The sequence below is a fragment of the Taudactylus pleione genome, unplaced genomic scaffold (assembly GCF_031769625.1).
Source record: "Taudactylus pleione unplaced genomic scaffold, aTauple2 ptg000181l, whole genome shotgun sequence".
Classification (NCBI taxonomy): Eukaryota; Metazoa; Chordata; class Amphibia; order Anura; family Myobatrachidae; genus Taudactylus; species Taudactylus pleione.
Window position 1 is genome coordinate 9,707,012 of NW_028284583.1, and position 16,900 is coordinate 9,723,911.

Genomic DNA, 16,900 nt, shown 5'->3' on the forward strand with positions numbered 1-16,900 from the left:
TTTTGAAAAAAAACGCCCCCTGGCCGCTCGCATCATACGTCATGTCCGCTATTTATTAGATTAATCGAGTACATCGAAAGGCGTCTGAACTGCTCGCTATTCTTGTGGTTGGTTTTTCCTACCACAATCATGCGAGCAGTTCTGACTATAAAACAAACAAGTGACGTGGTCAATGACGCTGCTTTGTTAATTATGCACACCCTTAAAACGCCCGTTTTGACCTTTAAGCACGCCTGCGTTCAGATCTCCACTCCCCGTTTTCAAGCACCTTCCCCTGTTACCACCCACAAACGCCTCATTCTGTCACTCAAAATAGCAGGCATTCGCTATTTAGCGAGCACACGATTTTCGGCCGCACTGACTGGTTCGCGCATGCGTATTAAAATCCGTACGCATGCGCAGTTGTGCGAACATCGGTAGGAACGAACGAGCGGCCGCTTACGAGCGGCTCTGAATCAGGCCCTTAGTACATAACATAGTACATAACATAGTACATAACATAGTACATAACATAGTACATGTCATTACATAAGACAATATACCAGTATAAATAACTACTTCACCTATCTCTGAAAAAGCTGTTATTCAAAGACATTGTGGGCACATTCCTGTTAAACGGATTTCATATATGTTCCGTAAATTATATGTATATTTCTATATGTTACCTTAATGGAACTTCTATACCTATTAATACCACTCTAGTTGTTTACTGTATGCAGTCTACCTTATGTGTATACCTGTATGTATCTTCATACACATCCTTTCAACTGACATCACATTAAATGTTATTGAATACTGAAAATACAATGACTGAATTATATATACAGTATATCACTAGTCCTGGCTGGATTTATCAATTTGGTGCTGCAAACACCATCTATAGTTCAAAGTCTGCAGAATCCTGGCTGGTGCTACATCCTTTTATTTAACAGGTGATACACTCAGAAAACTAAATAAATGTTTTTTTACAAATGTTTTCACCACATGCACTAGTTGTTGTCCTTTCTCAGTGCTAACTATTAGCTTCAAGCTTCAATGTGTTACACTTCTATATTTCCAATTTGTAGGATGACATAAATGGAAAGGTTCCCATAGGACAAATATTGCCCTATAAATCAGTGTAAATAGCAGTGATGTATGTGCGGTGGGTTAACCCTTAGTTATCCTGCTGTGGCAGAATGCAGTGCAAGCTGACCACTGGTAGGGCGCTGCTGCCACTACCAACGTATCACAACACAGGAGCACCATAAGCAACTACTTTACTCCCTTGAGAAAACCACCCCCTCCACTCCACTTTGTGCTGGCCAATGAGCAGTCCTGCTGTAATACTTGTGGGCTACCTGCTGCTCCTGAACTGTAACCAGCTGACACTGCCACTCCCCTGCTCTGACTTGCTTCTGCTTGTATGCACTGTAAGGGGCTATCGTACTTACAACTGCTACCACTTCCAAAGTGTAGTTTTTAACCAGGCAGCCACTGCAGGGATTAGCCCATATAACAGTTTGTATGCTTATGGCATGCTGCCAAGCCCCTCCTCTGCTGCTATATACGGCTCCACTGATGCTGCACTGCCCCGCTGCTGCTCCCTGTCAGCTTACCACCAACCTCCAGCGGACTCTCCCTCTCTCCTGTTCTCTGTCTCCTCACATAGCCCGGCGTGTCCCCTCTCCACCAACCCAGCTCCATAGCTGTGCTGAGGTGGCAGCTGACCTCTTGATGCAGCCGCTGCTGCTCCACATCTACGCTTGCAGACATGCCCCTCTTTGGGAACATAGCCTCTCAATAGCAGGGGTGTGTTTCAACTCTTCCCCGCTTACAGCCTCCAGCTGCCATCAGTCCCTCTTCGCAGCTCTGCCGATAGGACCGCCCTGCAGCTCCACTGCCGGGACCTTCACCCTCCTGTCAGCGGTAAGCTTGACCGCCGCCGCTGATGCCTCCTCTCCAGCTCCACCCCCCTGCGCCCGGCAGCCTACTACGGCTCTGCAACCCAGGCCACAGGGAGGTGGGCACTCGAGGCTGAGAACTCCAGACTGACTGTCAGCTGCTGCTAACAGCTGTTATATCACCTCCCTATAACAGGACCCTCTTTTCCTGACAGGAACCAATTGACTCCTACATGTATCACTCCGCTTAAGTTAAACAGGGGCCACCTGACAGCAGCTTCCAAATAGTCTCACACCTTTTTTCTTTTTTTCTATTTGAGTACATTTTGTGAGCAGGATAGCACCATTTCCTATTTCTACTTCAGGGTCCATAGGGTATCCACAGGATACCTTGGGGTATAGGTGTGACGTCAGTCGCAGGGCACCAAAGAGTTAAGCTTTCAGCCTCCCAGGATGCACTAGGTCCCCCTCCTATACCCCGCCCCCGGGCCAAGGCACCTCAGTTTAGTTTGGTGCCCGGCCGGAGTCGGGTGCACCTGTTGGAGTGGGGGCTAGAAGAGCCCCTGAAGCTTTTTCTTCATGCAGCTGTGGCTGCACATCTGGATGAACAGCATGGACAGTCAGTCCTGACGTCCATGCTGTCTTCCCTACACCCCGCCGGTACCAGAACGCCGGTACTGATCCGGGGATGCTGGTGGGCGTCTGGGGTCACAGCTAGCGGTGACCCCAGATGCTCCGGACCATGGCCGGATTCAAGGGGGACAGAGGTAAGCAGCGGGGTCCCGCGGTGGGTCCCCGCTGATCACATGGTCCTAAGTCCCCAGGCAGGGGGCTCCCTGGGGACTGGCTGCAGCGTGGAGCCAGGCGACCAACCTGCGCTTCCACTACCCCCTGGGACAGCGGACCGCAGCAGAGCGGTAGCGCTGCGGCGTCCCAGGGGTTAAATGCATGCCAGGGGAGCGCGCCTTCCCTGTCTCACAGCCGGCGCCTCCCCCGCTGCACACAGCCCTCTCTGCATGCTGCCGACTGGTCCTGTGGCAGCGCTCCTCCCCCAGGCCAGCCTCCTCTCTGCTCCTCGGCGGCCATCTTCTCCAGAACGCATGGTGAACGCTGCTGGACGGAAGCATCGTGGTCTGGGTCCCCCCGCATACCTCTCCTCCGCTGTGGCTCAGGTCTGTGTATGCAGCGCTGTGTCCTACCAGGCCCTGTGTCTGTGTAGTTGAGTAATCAGCGCTGTTAGTGCAGGAATTGTTATTTCTCTGCATTGTATGTGACTGTGCTAGCGCTGCCTGTAACTTTTCTTCTCTAAACTGTCAGCTTTATTACTGTCCCTGTTCTTCTGCTAAAGCCCTTGCGGTGCGGTGCTGCAGGGTGGTCTCTCGCCTATTTAATACTTAATTGGTGAGAGAGGTCACATACGTGGTGCCATCATGTCTGAAAGTGATTTTCCCCTCCGGCTACAGTGTACCACGTGCAAAGTACCGTTAGCGGAGGGGGAGGGTAGCGCGGAGGGCCTTTGCCGGCAGTGTTTGTCCATGGCGCGGCCTATTACGGTTACAGCACCGGTACAGGAGCCGCCCTGGGCTTGTTTCGCTCAGGCGTTAACAGCTTTAGTGGGCCAGTTAGCTCCGCAGCCCGCGTTTACTCCGATGGGTTTGTCCCAGCAGTCTGTGGTGTCGTCACCCATGCAGGGGTTCCCACGACAATTGGTGGTACCCCACAGTCTCCCTATTTCCCCGCTCCCGGGTTCTCAGGAGCCAGCGTGGGTTAACTCCCTGACGAGTTCTGTACAGCACTTGTCGGATGTGTTGCAAGGGGAGTCTGTGATGCGGCCTCATAAAAGGCCGGTGGCGTCTCTGTCCGCTCCTTATGAGGATGACGAAGGGACGTCTGATGATGGGGAGATTCTGGATCCTTACGATCAGGAACCTCTCCATACTAAGGACGCTGATGCTAAGTCCAAAGTATATATTCCTGGACTTATTCGGGCGGTCCGCACAGCCTTGGTGATTGAGGACGAAGTTCCCCCAGCGGCTAAATCTAAGTATGCCTTTTTCAAAGATGTGAAGGGCGATGCCACAGTCTTTCCTCTTTCGGGTCAGTTGGTGGACCATTTAGAGGAGGCGTGGAAACAACCTGGCAAAAGATACCAACCGCAGAGACGCCTGGTGGTGGCTTATCCGTTCGCGGATAATTATTTTGCTAAGTGGGAATCCCCTCCACAGGTGGATTCTCACGTGACCCGTCTTGTCCGTAGTGCCACATTGCCGATGCCATCCATGTCCTCCCTTAAGGATGCTACGGACCGCAAGGTAGAAATCTGCCTGAAGTCCGCTTATTCCCTTGCAGGGGGGGCAGCACGGCCGGCTATGGCCATTTGCTGGGTTGCCAGAGCGATGGAGCGCTGGGCGGATTCATTAGAGGCTTCTTTTGAATCCGACTGTCCGGCTGAACAGGCGGAGTTGATTGGCAATCTCCGTGATTCGGCCACCTACATCAACGAGGCGGCTCTAGACATTAGTACTCTGGTGTCTAGAATTTCTTCAGCAGCGGTAGCTGCTCGTCGCACCTTGTGGCTGCGATCCTGGAAGGCGGACGCAGATTCTAAGAAAGGTCTGGAAGCGTTGCCGTTTACCGGAGAAGTTCTCTTCGGTCCGGATCTGGATAAGATTGTGGCCACGCTGGCGGCAGCCAAATCTGCTTGTCTCCGTCGGCCGCTGCTCCTTCTGGTTCGGGACCATCGTCCTTTCGGTCATCTAGGGCCCAGGGCAGGCCCAAACCACAGTCGTTTCCTCGACAGGCTGGCCCTAAGAAATCGGTCAAGCCCCGGAAGGAGGCATGGAGTACCAGACGTCCGGCCCCCAAGCCAGATGACAAGCCTGCGGCCTGATGGTCCGGGCCTCCCTTTGGGGGATCCCAGGGTGGGAGGCCGCCTGCTACAGTTCGCCCAGTGTTGGTCGACCACTACGACAGACACTTGGGTTCTGGAGGTGGTTTCCCACGGATACGCCCTCTCCTTCCGGCACAGACCCCCGGCTCGCTTCTTCACCATGGGTCTCCCATCAGACCGGAACAAGGCTACGGAGCTGCGGAAGGTATTGCACACTATGCTCCAGGCTGGAGTTATAGTGCCTGTTCCATTCTCCCAGAGGGGCCAGGGTTTCTATTCAAATCTATTTTTGGTACAGAAACCCAATGGGTCATATCGTCCGATTCTCAACCTCAAAGCACTCAACAAGTCTTTGCGGGTCCCGAAGTTTCGGATGGAGACCCTACGGTCCATCATTCTGGCGCTGGAACCTGGGGACTACTTGGTGTCATTGGACATACAGGACGCTTACCTGCATGTCCCTATTCTTTTGCGCCATCAACAGTTCCTCAGGTTTGCAATCCGCAGCGACCACTTCCAGTTTCGGGCGTTACCTTTTGGCCTGGCAACAGCACCACGTGTTTTCACCAAGGTGATGGCGGTCATGGCGGCTTCTCTGCGGCTGCAGGGAGTCCGCATGTTACCGTATTTGGACGACCTGTTATTGGTGGCAGGATCTCCAGAGCTCCTGTTACGCCACTTGGACCTGACCATTGCACTGCTGCAACGGCACGGCTGGCTAATCAACTGGCAGAAGTCCACTCTAATCCCGTCTCGGAGGATTCTGCATCTTGGAGCCTTATTGGACTCGGGACAGCAAAGGATCTTCGTGACGGAGGACAAGATCTCTGCTTTACAGTCAAGGGTGCGCAGTTGCCTGCACAGCCGCCGGGTGTCCTTACACTCGGCGATGAGGTTACTGGGCTCCATGGTGTCGGTGTTCGACATGGTGGAATACGCCCAGTTTCACTCCAGACCTCTGCAGCACCTGATCCTGTCCAAGTGGAACGGGCTGACTCAGTCTCTGAAGTCCCAGACGATTGTGCTCACCCAGGAGGTTCGCCTGTCCCTTACGTGGTGGTTACAGACGACCCACCTCAACAAGGGACGTCCGTTCTTGGTTCCAAATTGGGTCCTGTTGACAACGGACGCCAGTCTTCGGGGCTGGGGAGCAGTTTCGGATCCACACTTGTTCCAGGGCAGGTGGACGCCGACAGAAGCGGAGCTTCCAATAAATATCTTGGAACTCCGTGCGGTCTTCAATGCTCTCCAGCAGGCACAGCGGTTTCTCCAGGGTCGCCCGGTGCAGGTCCAGTCGGACAACGCTACCACCGTGGCCTACATAAACAGGCAAGGAGGAACTCGCAGTCGGGCGGCTCTCGTAGAGGTCTCTCGGATCCTGGTTTGGGCGGAGCGCAATCTTCCGGCCATATCAGCGGTCTTCATCCCGGGAGTGCTCAATTGGGAGGCGGACTTTCTAAGTCGCCAGGACGTTCATCCGGGGGAATGGTCCCTGCACCCGGACGTTTTTCAACTACTGGTGGACAGGTGGGGTCTTCCAGAAATCGACCTCATGGCGTCCCGGCACAACAACAAGTTGCCGGTGTACGGGTCTCGCACAAGAGACGAAGGGGCGTCTCTGGTGGATGCTCTGTCCGTCCGGTGGACGTTCCGGTTCGCATACCTGTTCCCTCCGGTCTCCCTTCTTCCACGGGTAATCCGGAAATTCAAACAGGAAGGAGGGACGCTCCTGTTGATAGCTCCCGCGTGGCCCAGACGGCACTGGTTCTCAGACCTTCAGGGTCTGTCCGTGGACAGTCCTCTGCGGTTGCCGCTACGACCGGACCTTCTGTCTCAGGGTCCTTGCCTTCACCCGGACCTGACTCGGCTGTCTTTGACGGCGTGGCTGTTGAGACGGCCATGCTGAGGTCCCGGGGGTTTTCCAGCTCTGTGGTGCGTACCATGTTACGAGCTCGGAAACCGTCTTCCGCGAGGATATACCATCGCGTGTGGCATACGTTCTTCCAGTGGTGTCGACCGAGAGGTTATGCACCGCGGGAGTTTCGTCTGTCTCGGTTTCTCGCCTTCCTGCAAGCGGGACTAGATCATGGGCTTCGCCTTGCTTCTTTGAAGGTACAGGTTTCGGCCCTATCTGTCTGGTTTCACCGTAGGATTGCTACAATCCCGGATGTGCGCACCTTTATGCAGGGTGTTCTCCGCATTCAGCCGCCCTTTGTTCCACCTGTGGCGCCTTGGGATTTGGCTGTGGTCCTGAGGGCTCTCCAAGGACCGCCGTTTGAACCACTGGGCTCAGTGGATCTTAAATGGCTAACAGCTAAGACTGTTTTCCTTCTGGCCATTGCTTCGGCCAGACGTGTTTCTGAGTTAGGGGCTCTTTCTTGTAGACCCCCTTTCTTGGTTTTTTATGGGAACAGGGCAGTACTCCGCACTCGGCCCGAGTTTCTTCCCAAAGTTGTTTCCCAGTTTCATGTTAACGAGGAAATAGTTGTTCCGGCCTTTAACTCACCGGGTCTTTCCGTGGGTGAGGCCTCTTTGGATGTTGTGCGGGCCTTAAGGACTTATGTTGACCGCACTTCTTCGTTTAGGAAGTCGGACGCTTTGTTTGTCCTCTATGGCTTCCGTAAAAAGGGTTGGCCTGCTTCAAAGCAAACTTTGGCAGCCTGGATCCGTATGGCTATTCTGAAGCTTATCTTCATGAAGGCCTACCGGTCCCTCCTTCTCTGAAGGCTCATTCCACTAGGTCTGTGGGTCCTTCGTGGGCAGCTCGACGTGGTGCCTCGGCAGTTCAGATCTGCAAGGCTGCTACGTGGTCTTCTGTCCATACCTTCGTGAGGTACTACAGGTTTGACACCTTCGCCTCTCAGGATGCTTCCTTCGGGCGGCGGATTCTCCTTTCTGCACAGGAGCGTCCCCACCCTTAAAGGATACTGCTTTGGGACATCCCCAAGGTATCCTGTGGATACCCTATGGACCCTGAAGTAGAAAATATGAGATATGGTAAGAACTTACCCTTGTTATCTCTATTTCTACGAAGTCCATAGGGTTCCACAGGACTCCCGCCCTGTCGCACCTGTGCTGCAGATGGGCTTTGCTCTGGTCACCGGTTTTCCGTCTCCCTCTGGTGAGAATGTGATTCTTGTATGTGTCCAGATCTTTGTTCTCTCTCTTCCTTCTCCTCCGGCCTATGGCTTGGTAACTAACTGAGGTGCCTTGGCCCGGGGGCGGGGTATAGGAGGGGGACCTAGTGCATCCTGGGAGGCTGAAAGCTTAACTCTTTGGTGCCCTGCGACTGACGTCACACCTATACCCCAAGGTATCCTGTGGAACCCTATGGACTTCGTAGAAATAGAGATAACAAGGGTAAGTTCTTACCATATCTCATATTATTCCTTTTCCGTTAAAAAATGGTAAGAAAAGGATGATTATTAATTGGTGAAGACCTACACAGAAAATAAGTAGGTAGGGTGAGATTAACTAGAAATATAAGGATCAGTGCGGATTTTTTTTATATCTTTAAGCAGCTTTTGCCTGCCAGTTCTGGCACTTTCTTGTATAGTGCACACTACTTATACATTACACATATACATAAACATGTACAATAAGAATTTAATGTACCTTGATGACTCCACACATATATACCTTATTTATTTAAGCAATTACAGACTTAAATGACCTCAGAATGCTATGAAATGTATATGTCAAAAGTATAAATTTTAAATGTTTTTTCTTTAATCCTAAACCAGGGTTACATGGGCAAGAAGGCCATAACCTTAGGAGTCTCTAATTATTCCTGGGCTATTTCTTCCATGTGCCCATTTATCCTGCCTATATACTTTGTATACCCTAGCCTTGTTTCTCCTGCATAAAGCTGGCCACACATCTAAAGATTATCTGTCCAACCAGCCAACTAGTTGATTGGTTGGAATGAAAATCTGGTAAGGAATGAAAGCAAATGACAATCAGCAATCTGCTCCCAAACGCCGGAAAATGGACAAAAACTGTTGTTTGCACAAATTGTTTAGATCAAACATTCAGCAAACTTGTCTGACGTCCATTTTCATCTGTTTTCTGGTATTTAGGAGCAAATTGCTGATCATCATTTACTCCCATACGTTACCAGATTTTCATTCCAACCAATCAACTAGTTGTCTGGTTGGATGCAAGTTGTTCTAGTGTGTGGCCAGCTTAAGTCTCTATTTTGCCCTTCAAGTAAGTATAGGCTCATGTTTATTGCTTTGTCCTTGTGTCAAGTTGGGGGGTTTGTAATTTTTCCTGAAGATTGTGGAGATCTGCAGAGTCACAATTTGTAGGCAAATTGGAGTGAATTTTACATTTGGTCATCTCAGAGGTGTATTAACAGGTCTATTTAATAAGACTCCACATACCATGGAGTTAATACCGCTCCTGCTTCGCCTGCTAGTGCTGTGAAGCAGGAGCCGGCTAACGCAGCTGTTACTAAAAATAGACCTGCAGAGGACAGTCAAGGTGCCCACACACATACCGATGTCCTCGCGATACGATTTTATGGCCAAATTCCTCATGAACTTTCACGGGAGCTCACTTGCCGTCATGATCATGATTTGGAGTTAAAAATGGCCAATCTGACTAAAGATCTATCTTGCAGCCAATGCATTGTATCCCAGATTGGCTAATCTGCCCTACAGCACAGCAGATCAGAAGATGCGATGTACGATGAGCGGGGACGTGCATCGGCATCGTGCTCGTGCGTATAAACTCATGATTTGTACTTTTTTTACCCGATTCGTCGAAATCGGCCAAATCGTGTAAAATGTCCCTATGTGTGTGGGCACCTTCACCGCTAAGTCACCCCCTTGGTGGTAACAGCTAGGACCCCTATCCCCTGACAGCCTGTGTGACTCACCATCTCCCAGCCGGCAGCTGCAGCAGTGAACTTTTTTTTGTAAAATCTTTATAAACAAAATGTAAAATGACAACAACACTTCCAGCTTCTCTAGTGAGGAGAAGCAGATATCGGCAGCTAGAGGAGGCAATATCAGCGCTGGAGAATTCACCAGACGGTAAGTGACCTCTTCCCTTAGTAACACCTGGGACATTTAGCGCTGCCATAGGTGTCTATGGCAGTGCTAAGTGACCCAGGTGCAGTGCGATATTGTAGCCTGCACTTAGCGCTGACAGGCTGCAGGCAGAGAAAAACCCTTTAGTACATACTGAGAAGCGTTATGTACAGGCATTTTCTCTCCGTATAGTGTTTCTAACCCCTTATCTCCTCTTAGTAAATAGACCCCTATGAGAGGAAGGGGCCCATGTTCACTCCCCGTCCAGGGCCCCCTCCTCCCTCCCCGGCTGCCATCAGCAAACTGACAGCAGCAGTAGAGTCCGGATACTAGAGTGTGCCCAGAGTCTACTGTGCATGTGCAGGTCACCGGGAAAATGACGTGATTTCCTACTGTGTATGCGAAAATGCTGGGAAAATGGCAGCGCCAGACATTTTCCAGGCGTTTTATGTAGCTCCACTCCGTGGGACTTAAGTATAAGGTAAGTATAAAAACATGGGCCTCTCCTGGACCCAGGGGCCCATGTTCACCGCACACCCCATTATAAATACGCCCCTGGGTCACCTATAGGGATCATGATGCATTATGGTTAGTGAAAGCCAGTAAAATTATCGTGTACACACAAATAAATATGGAACCATCTATAAAAGGTACTAGAGAGACATGCGAGGTGTCATACAATAAAGCAATGAAACAGTTATTTGTACCTTTTCAAAACCTTTAACTTGTAAGATTAAAGTAAAAAACCCACGATTTGCAGGTCTGTGCTGAGGGGATGAGGTTAAAAGACATGATTCGCTTCATTTAGCCCCGCCCCCTCCGTACGGACCCACACATTTATAGGAAGTGGCCAGAATGTGGGAGATCTGCCTACTTTTTCGGGGGCCTAAAATCGGGAGCCTCCTGCAACTCCCCGGAGAGTAGGCAAGTATGATGATAATCCCTATACAGCATAGTGTCATTTGGTGGTTCTATATAAATATTCAATAGTAATAATAAAACATGGGAAATTGCACAGGTGCAGCTCAAATGCTATTTTCCTTTATTTTGTGATATCAGACACCCACCTTTGAACCTCTGGGGTTTACTTACTAAATTTCCTGGGATATTAAAGTCTAAAATCCCAGGATGTTTTGCAATTATAAGCAAACAGTGTGTTTTTAAGGGGTGGTTTAGTTTTATTGCACATGCAAATTGTCTACTTATGTTCAATTAAAACATAAATGATACAGTACAAGCTGCATGTTAGGAAAATAAATTAATAGGATGGTCCGAAATGATAGTACAGTTGTTAACACTTTTTAGTAACATTTTATTGGCATGAGCATTACTAACAGGGACTGTAAATAGGTGACACAAACATTATGCTATGAACATCCATAAGTCTAGAAATAGGCATAAATGCGCAGTAATTTGGGCAGCGCAGTTGGCGTAATGGTTAGCATTACTGCTTCACAGCACTGAGGTCATGGGTTCATTTCCCACCACAGAGCTCTATCTGTGTGGAGTTTGTATATGCTGCCAGTGCTTGCATTGGTTTCCTGTACATGTGGTAGGGAATATAGATTGTAAGTTCCACTGGGGCAGGGACTGCTGTTAATGTCCAAATATTTTCTGTAAAGTGATGTGGAATACAGTATGTATGCCCTATATAAATAACTGGTACTATATAATAAATAATCCTACAGAGCCATACACAGCATCTGGCCCCTCTGCCTTGCTGTACTTCACACCAGAGCCATAAAAAGTGACATCCTGCCCACGCTATTCCTACACTATGATTACTGACCATGACATATAAATTCAAAGTTAAAAGTTAACTCACATCAGTTTACAAAAATTACAAACTCTGCATTTCTGTTGTTATATTAATCATTTAATACTGAATAGTATAATGATTTGTTGGCAAGATATTGGTTGCCAGATCTTTAAGAAAAAACAAATGTGTCCACATTTTCCTGGTGGTCTGTGTCACGTCACTGGGGTCCTGTAGATTTGGATTGGGACCCCTGGGGTTAGCTGTTAGTAGGAGAGTAGACAATTAGTGACAGTGGTGTGGTCACACGATCAGCTTCCTCAGCTTCTTGCCTGTCAGGCCATTCACTTCCATGATGTGCTCCAGACGTTTCATATAACGTCCTCGATCTCTAAGGAAGAGAGGGATTCTGGAAGTGTGACAGACGGCAAATTGCTTCAGCCGAGTTATATCCTCATAAGACACCTTGAAGAAGAATCACAATAGTGTATTAGATACATACAGTAAAGCTGGCCACACACTAGACCAACTTACATCCAACCAGCCAACTAGTTGATTGGTTGGAGTGAAAATCTGGTAAGGTATATTAGCAAAAGACAATCAGCAATTTGCTCCCAAACGCCGGAAAATGGACAAAAACTGCTGTTTGAACAAATTGTTTAGATCAAACATTTAACAAACTTGTCTGAACGACCATTTTCATCTGTTTTCTGGTATTTAGGAGCAAATTGCTGATCATCAGTTACTCCCATTCCTTACCAGATTTTCATTCCAACCAATCAACAAGTTGGCTGGTTGGATGTAAGTTGATCTAGTGTGTGGCCAGCTTAAGACTACATATGGAGTGACTAGAAATTTACATCATGAATTAAAATTAATTTACTCTGATTCTTATCACTAACCAACAAAATGTATTATGTAATGTAATAACCTCCCCTCTAAATGATTTCCTAATTACAAATGAAACAGATAATAGATAAATATTCAACCTCTGTAACTATCAATACTTAGTGCTAGTGACTTAGCTGTAATTACAGATGTCAGTCTATTTGGACCTGCTTTGCACAAGGTGATGAGAGCTTTTTATTGCCAATGAACATGTATAAAAGCTACAAATGTTAAGACCAGCTGAGGATTGGCCATAGGCTAATGACATATGATGTAGTGAGCTGAGAATGCATCACTTCCTCCTGCATACCTGCAGCACAGTGCCGGCAGCCGCTTTCCTGTATCATCATCATCATCATTTTCTAATGAGTTTTAATTGATTAAATAACACATTGAAACCCTTGTTAAATAATTTCTTATATAATTTATTATAATTTAATATATCAATTTTATTTAAATCAATGCTCATGGACAAGCAGGGCCGGCTCTACCATTAGGGGGCTTTAGGTCCATCCCCAGGGACCAACTACATTAGTTTATATGTGGTACAGATGAGCCCAGGGCTACTGCTGCAGGACCAGGCCAGCCACCAGGGATTAGTATGGGAGCGGGGGGCAGAATGTAGTGGAGTGGGGGAGGGGATTATAAAAGGGGAGGAGCAGGCAGCAGCCAGAGAGGAGGGTGCAGCAGTGGAAAGAGGGTCAGGCTAGACAGAGTGGGGGGCTGTGTAGATTGAGATCATTCAGAAATATCAACATGTGAAATCCCGACATTCTAAGCATTAGGGTCAGGCAGCGGGATGGGAGGGTTAGGCACTAGTGGGAAGTTAGGGTTAAGCTTCATAGGGAAGGTGTCACGCTGGGAGGTGGTTTTCTGGAAGCTGAGGCCTGAGGCTGCGGGAGGAAACGGAGGCGAGGGGCCTGAATGTACGACCTCTGCATCCACGGGTCTTGGTCGTTGGCGAGACCTAGTCAAAGGTGCGGAATCTAACCCACGAGATGGTGTTCGCCAGTGACCCCACCAATCGGGATATGGGCTTGAGCTGCACCTCGTAAGCAGGTCGCGGTCCTTTGACTAGGTGACCAAAGCCTGCGGGAAAAAGGAGAAACGAACACTCGTGGCCCAAATGGTCGGTGCCAGTAAGGGGCATGTAGGGACACTGTACTTGAGGTACAAGGAAGTGTGCACTGCGGACACACTCTACCGGGTTGCCGGTCACAAAGAGTGCACCACGATACAATACTGTAACACGTAGGTAGGGACCACAGAGTCCAGTAACGAGGTAGGTAGTGGCACCGGAGCCAGCCAGAGATTACAACGCTGGAGAGGTGGGTACATATAACTACACTCAGGCTGTGATGGTAAAGCACTGGTGAAATGGATAGTATACTGCACACAGGTGGCGGTGGTAACGCACTGGTGGAATGGAGGTATACTGCACACAGGCGAGGTGATAACGCACTGACAATATAGCTGCACACAGGCTGAGCTGGTAAAGCACTGGTGAGATGAATGGTATAGCTGCACACAGGCTGAGGTGGTAAAGCACTGGTGAGATGAATGATATAGCTGCACACAGGCTGAGATGGTAAAGCACTGATGAGATTAATGGTATAGCTGCACACAGGCTGAGGTGGTAAAGCACTGGTGAGATGAATGATATAGCTGCACACAGGCTGAGGTGGTAAAGCACTGGTGAGATGGATGATATAGCTGCACACAGGCTGAGGTGGTAAAGCACTGGTGAGATGGACGATATAGCTGTACACAGGAATAGATCACTGGAAGCAAGGGAACCTGGAATGAGAGACCACTAGTAACACTAGCAGCGACAATGGTTGTTCAGGCAACTACCTGATACACAGTAGCCAGAAATATACCCCTGGAAGCCCACTGATTGGTCCACAGCGTCAGCTGACCGTCCAGACTGTCAGGGGAGGAAGGGCGGTCAGAGCAGGAAGTGTCATGGCGGCGCCCATGACAGGGACTCCGATCCCCCCGTACACCAGGCTGCCCGGGACACAGCATCAGGGAAAATGCTCAGCACCTCCCACGTCGCCGCACGAGCCGCCCGACTGCCCGGGAAGTCAGAGGAAGCCGGCGGGACGGTAAGGGATGGCCGATCCCCGGCTGAACTCTGACAGTACCCCCCCCTTTCAGGGTGGACACCGGACACCCACCAGGTTTACCTGGAAATCTAGTATGGAAGGCTCGAACCATTTGAGGTGCGTGAACATCTGTGGCCCTGATCCATGCCCTTTCTTCCGGACCGTACTCTTTCCAGTCAATGAGATATTGGAGTTTGTTAGATTGGGTAAATCGAGAGTCCAAAATCGTCCCTACCTCGAACTCTGTACCTTGAGAAGTTTGCACTTGAGGTAACTTGGGAGCAGAAGTTTGAAAACGATTCAGCACTAGAGGATGCAGTAAAGAAATATGAAAGGTATTGGATATTCTTAGTTGAGGAGGGAGTTCCAACTTATACACGACTGGGTTGATGACCTTGTGAACACGGTAAGGACCAATGAAGCGCGGAGCTAGCTTCATACTAGGTACTCTCAAACGGATGTTCCTGGAGGATACCCAGACTTTATCTCCAACTCTCAGCAGTGGGACAGCGACACGTCGTCTATCCGCAAATTTTTTGTAGTTCTTAGACGACTGCTTCAGAGAAGAATGAACCCTCTTCCAAATGGTCGCGAAGGACTCCACCAATTTAGAAACTGCCGGAACCTCTACAGTAGGCAAATTTTGAAAATCTGGGACTCGAGGATGTCTCCCAAACACCGTAAAAAAAAGAGTGGCTTTGGAGGAAGTGTGATATTTGAAGTTATGTGAAAATTCTGCCCAAGGTAATAGATCCAGCCAGTTATCTTGTGAGGAGGAAACGAAGAGTCTTATGAAAGTCTCCAGCTCTTGGTTAACTCTTTTGGTTTGCCCATTAGTTTGTGGATGGTAGGCTGAAGAAAATTTTAACTTGGTTCCACAAGTGCTACATAAGGCTCTCCAAAATTTAGCTACGAATTGAACTCCGCGGTCGGAAATGATCTCTTTAGGAAGTCCATGCAATCTAAATATTTCCTTAATAAAGACTCTTGCCAACTGCGGAGCAGAAGGGAGACCCATTAATGGAATAAAGTGTGCCATCTTAGAAAAGCGATCCACCACTACCCATATGGTATTGTATCCTTGGGAGCATGGTAGTTCAGAGATTAAATCCACGGATATATGGGTCCCAGGCGTATTAGGAATGGACAGGGGTCGCAGGAGACCTGCTGCCTTCTTGCGAGGAGTCTTATGCTGAGTGCATGTTACACATGAAAGAATAAATTCTCGAATATCCCCTTTCATTGTGGGCCACCAATAGGAACGCTGAAGGAACTTGTAAGTCTTGAGGATGCCAGAATGGCCAGCAAACAGAGAGCTATGAACCCAAGTTAGTAATTTTCCCCGTAGTTCTGGGGTCACGAAAATTTTCCCTGGGGGAGGAGTCAAAATCTGAGTAGAGGCGAAGACTACAGGATCTAAAATTGGTCGGGAACGTTGATGATCCTCTTCCTGAGTGCTGGACAAGAAAGACCGTGAGAGAGCTTTTCTGTTTAGACTGCCAGGACGAAATTTAAGTTTTAAATTAAATCTTGAAAAGAACAAGGACCAACGGGCCTGTCTAGCATTTAGACGGTGAGCCATTTGGAGGTAGATTAAGTTTTTATGATCCGTGATCATGGTAACTGAAAAGGGCTCCTTCCAACAAATGCCGCCATTCCATTAAAGCTAGTAGTTCCTGGTCACCAATTCCGTAGTTCTTTTCGGCAATGGAAAACTTACTAGAAAAATACCCACAGGGATCGTACTTTCCATCACTTGAGATTTGAGACAGTACTGCCCCTACCTCTACTGAAGAAGCATCTACCTCAACTGTGAATGGTTTGTCCAATTGGGGTTGGCACAGGATAGGTGCAGTGGAGAAGGCTTCTTTTAATTTTTGGAAGGCTTGGATGGCAGTACCTGGCCAGCGAATGGGATTGGCCCCCTTTTTTGTGAGATTTGTGATAGGTGACACCAGTGTAGAGAAATTTGGTATAAACCGCCGGTAATAATTTGAAAAACCCAAGAAGCGTTGAGCAGCCTTCAAGGATTTAGGTAACGGCCAGTCAGAAATGGCTTTTAACTTCTCCGGATCCATCCTGAGGGTCTTTCCAGAAATTATGTGCCCTAGGAAGGGTACCGCGGTTTGTTCGAAAAGACACTTGGATATTTTTCCATAAAGGTGATGCTTCCGGAGGTGGGACAAGACTTCGCGGACATGCTGGCGATGATCCTGCAAATTCTTGGAAAAAATTAGAATATCATCCAAATAGACTATAACAAACTGTAGAGGACATCCCGGAAAATCTCGTTTACGTAACCTTGAAATATCGCTGGGGCATTGCAGAGTCCGAAGGGC

At 48.8% G+C, this 16,900-nt stretch overlaps 1 pseudogene; it reads right to left on the minus strand.

Moving 5' to 3' along the window:
• Window positions 1-11,761: 11,761 nt before the first annotated feature.
• LOC148519838 (putative tyrosine carboxypeptidase MATCAP2) overlaps window positions 11,762-16,900 on the minus strand; it is a 30,236-nt pseudogene continuing 25,097 nt past the window's right edge.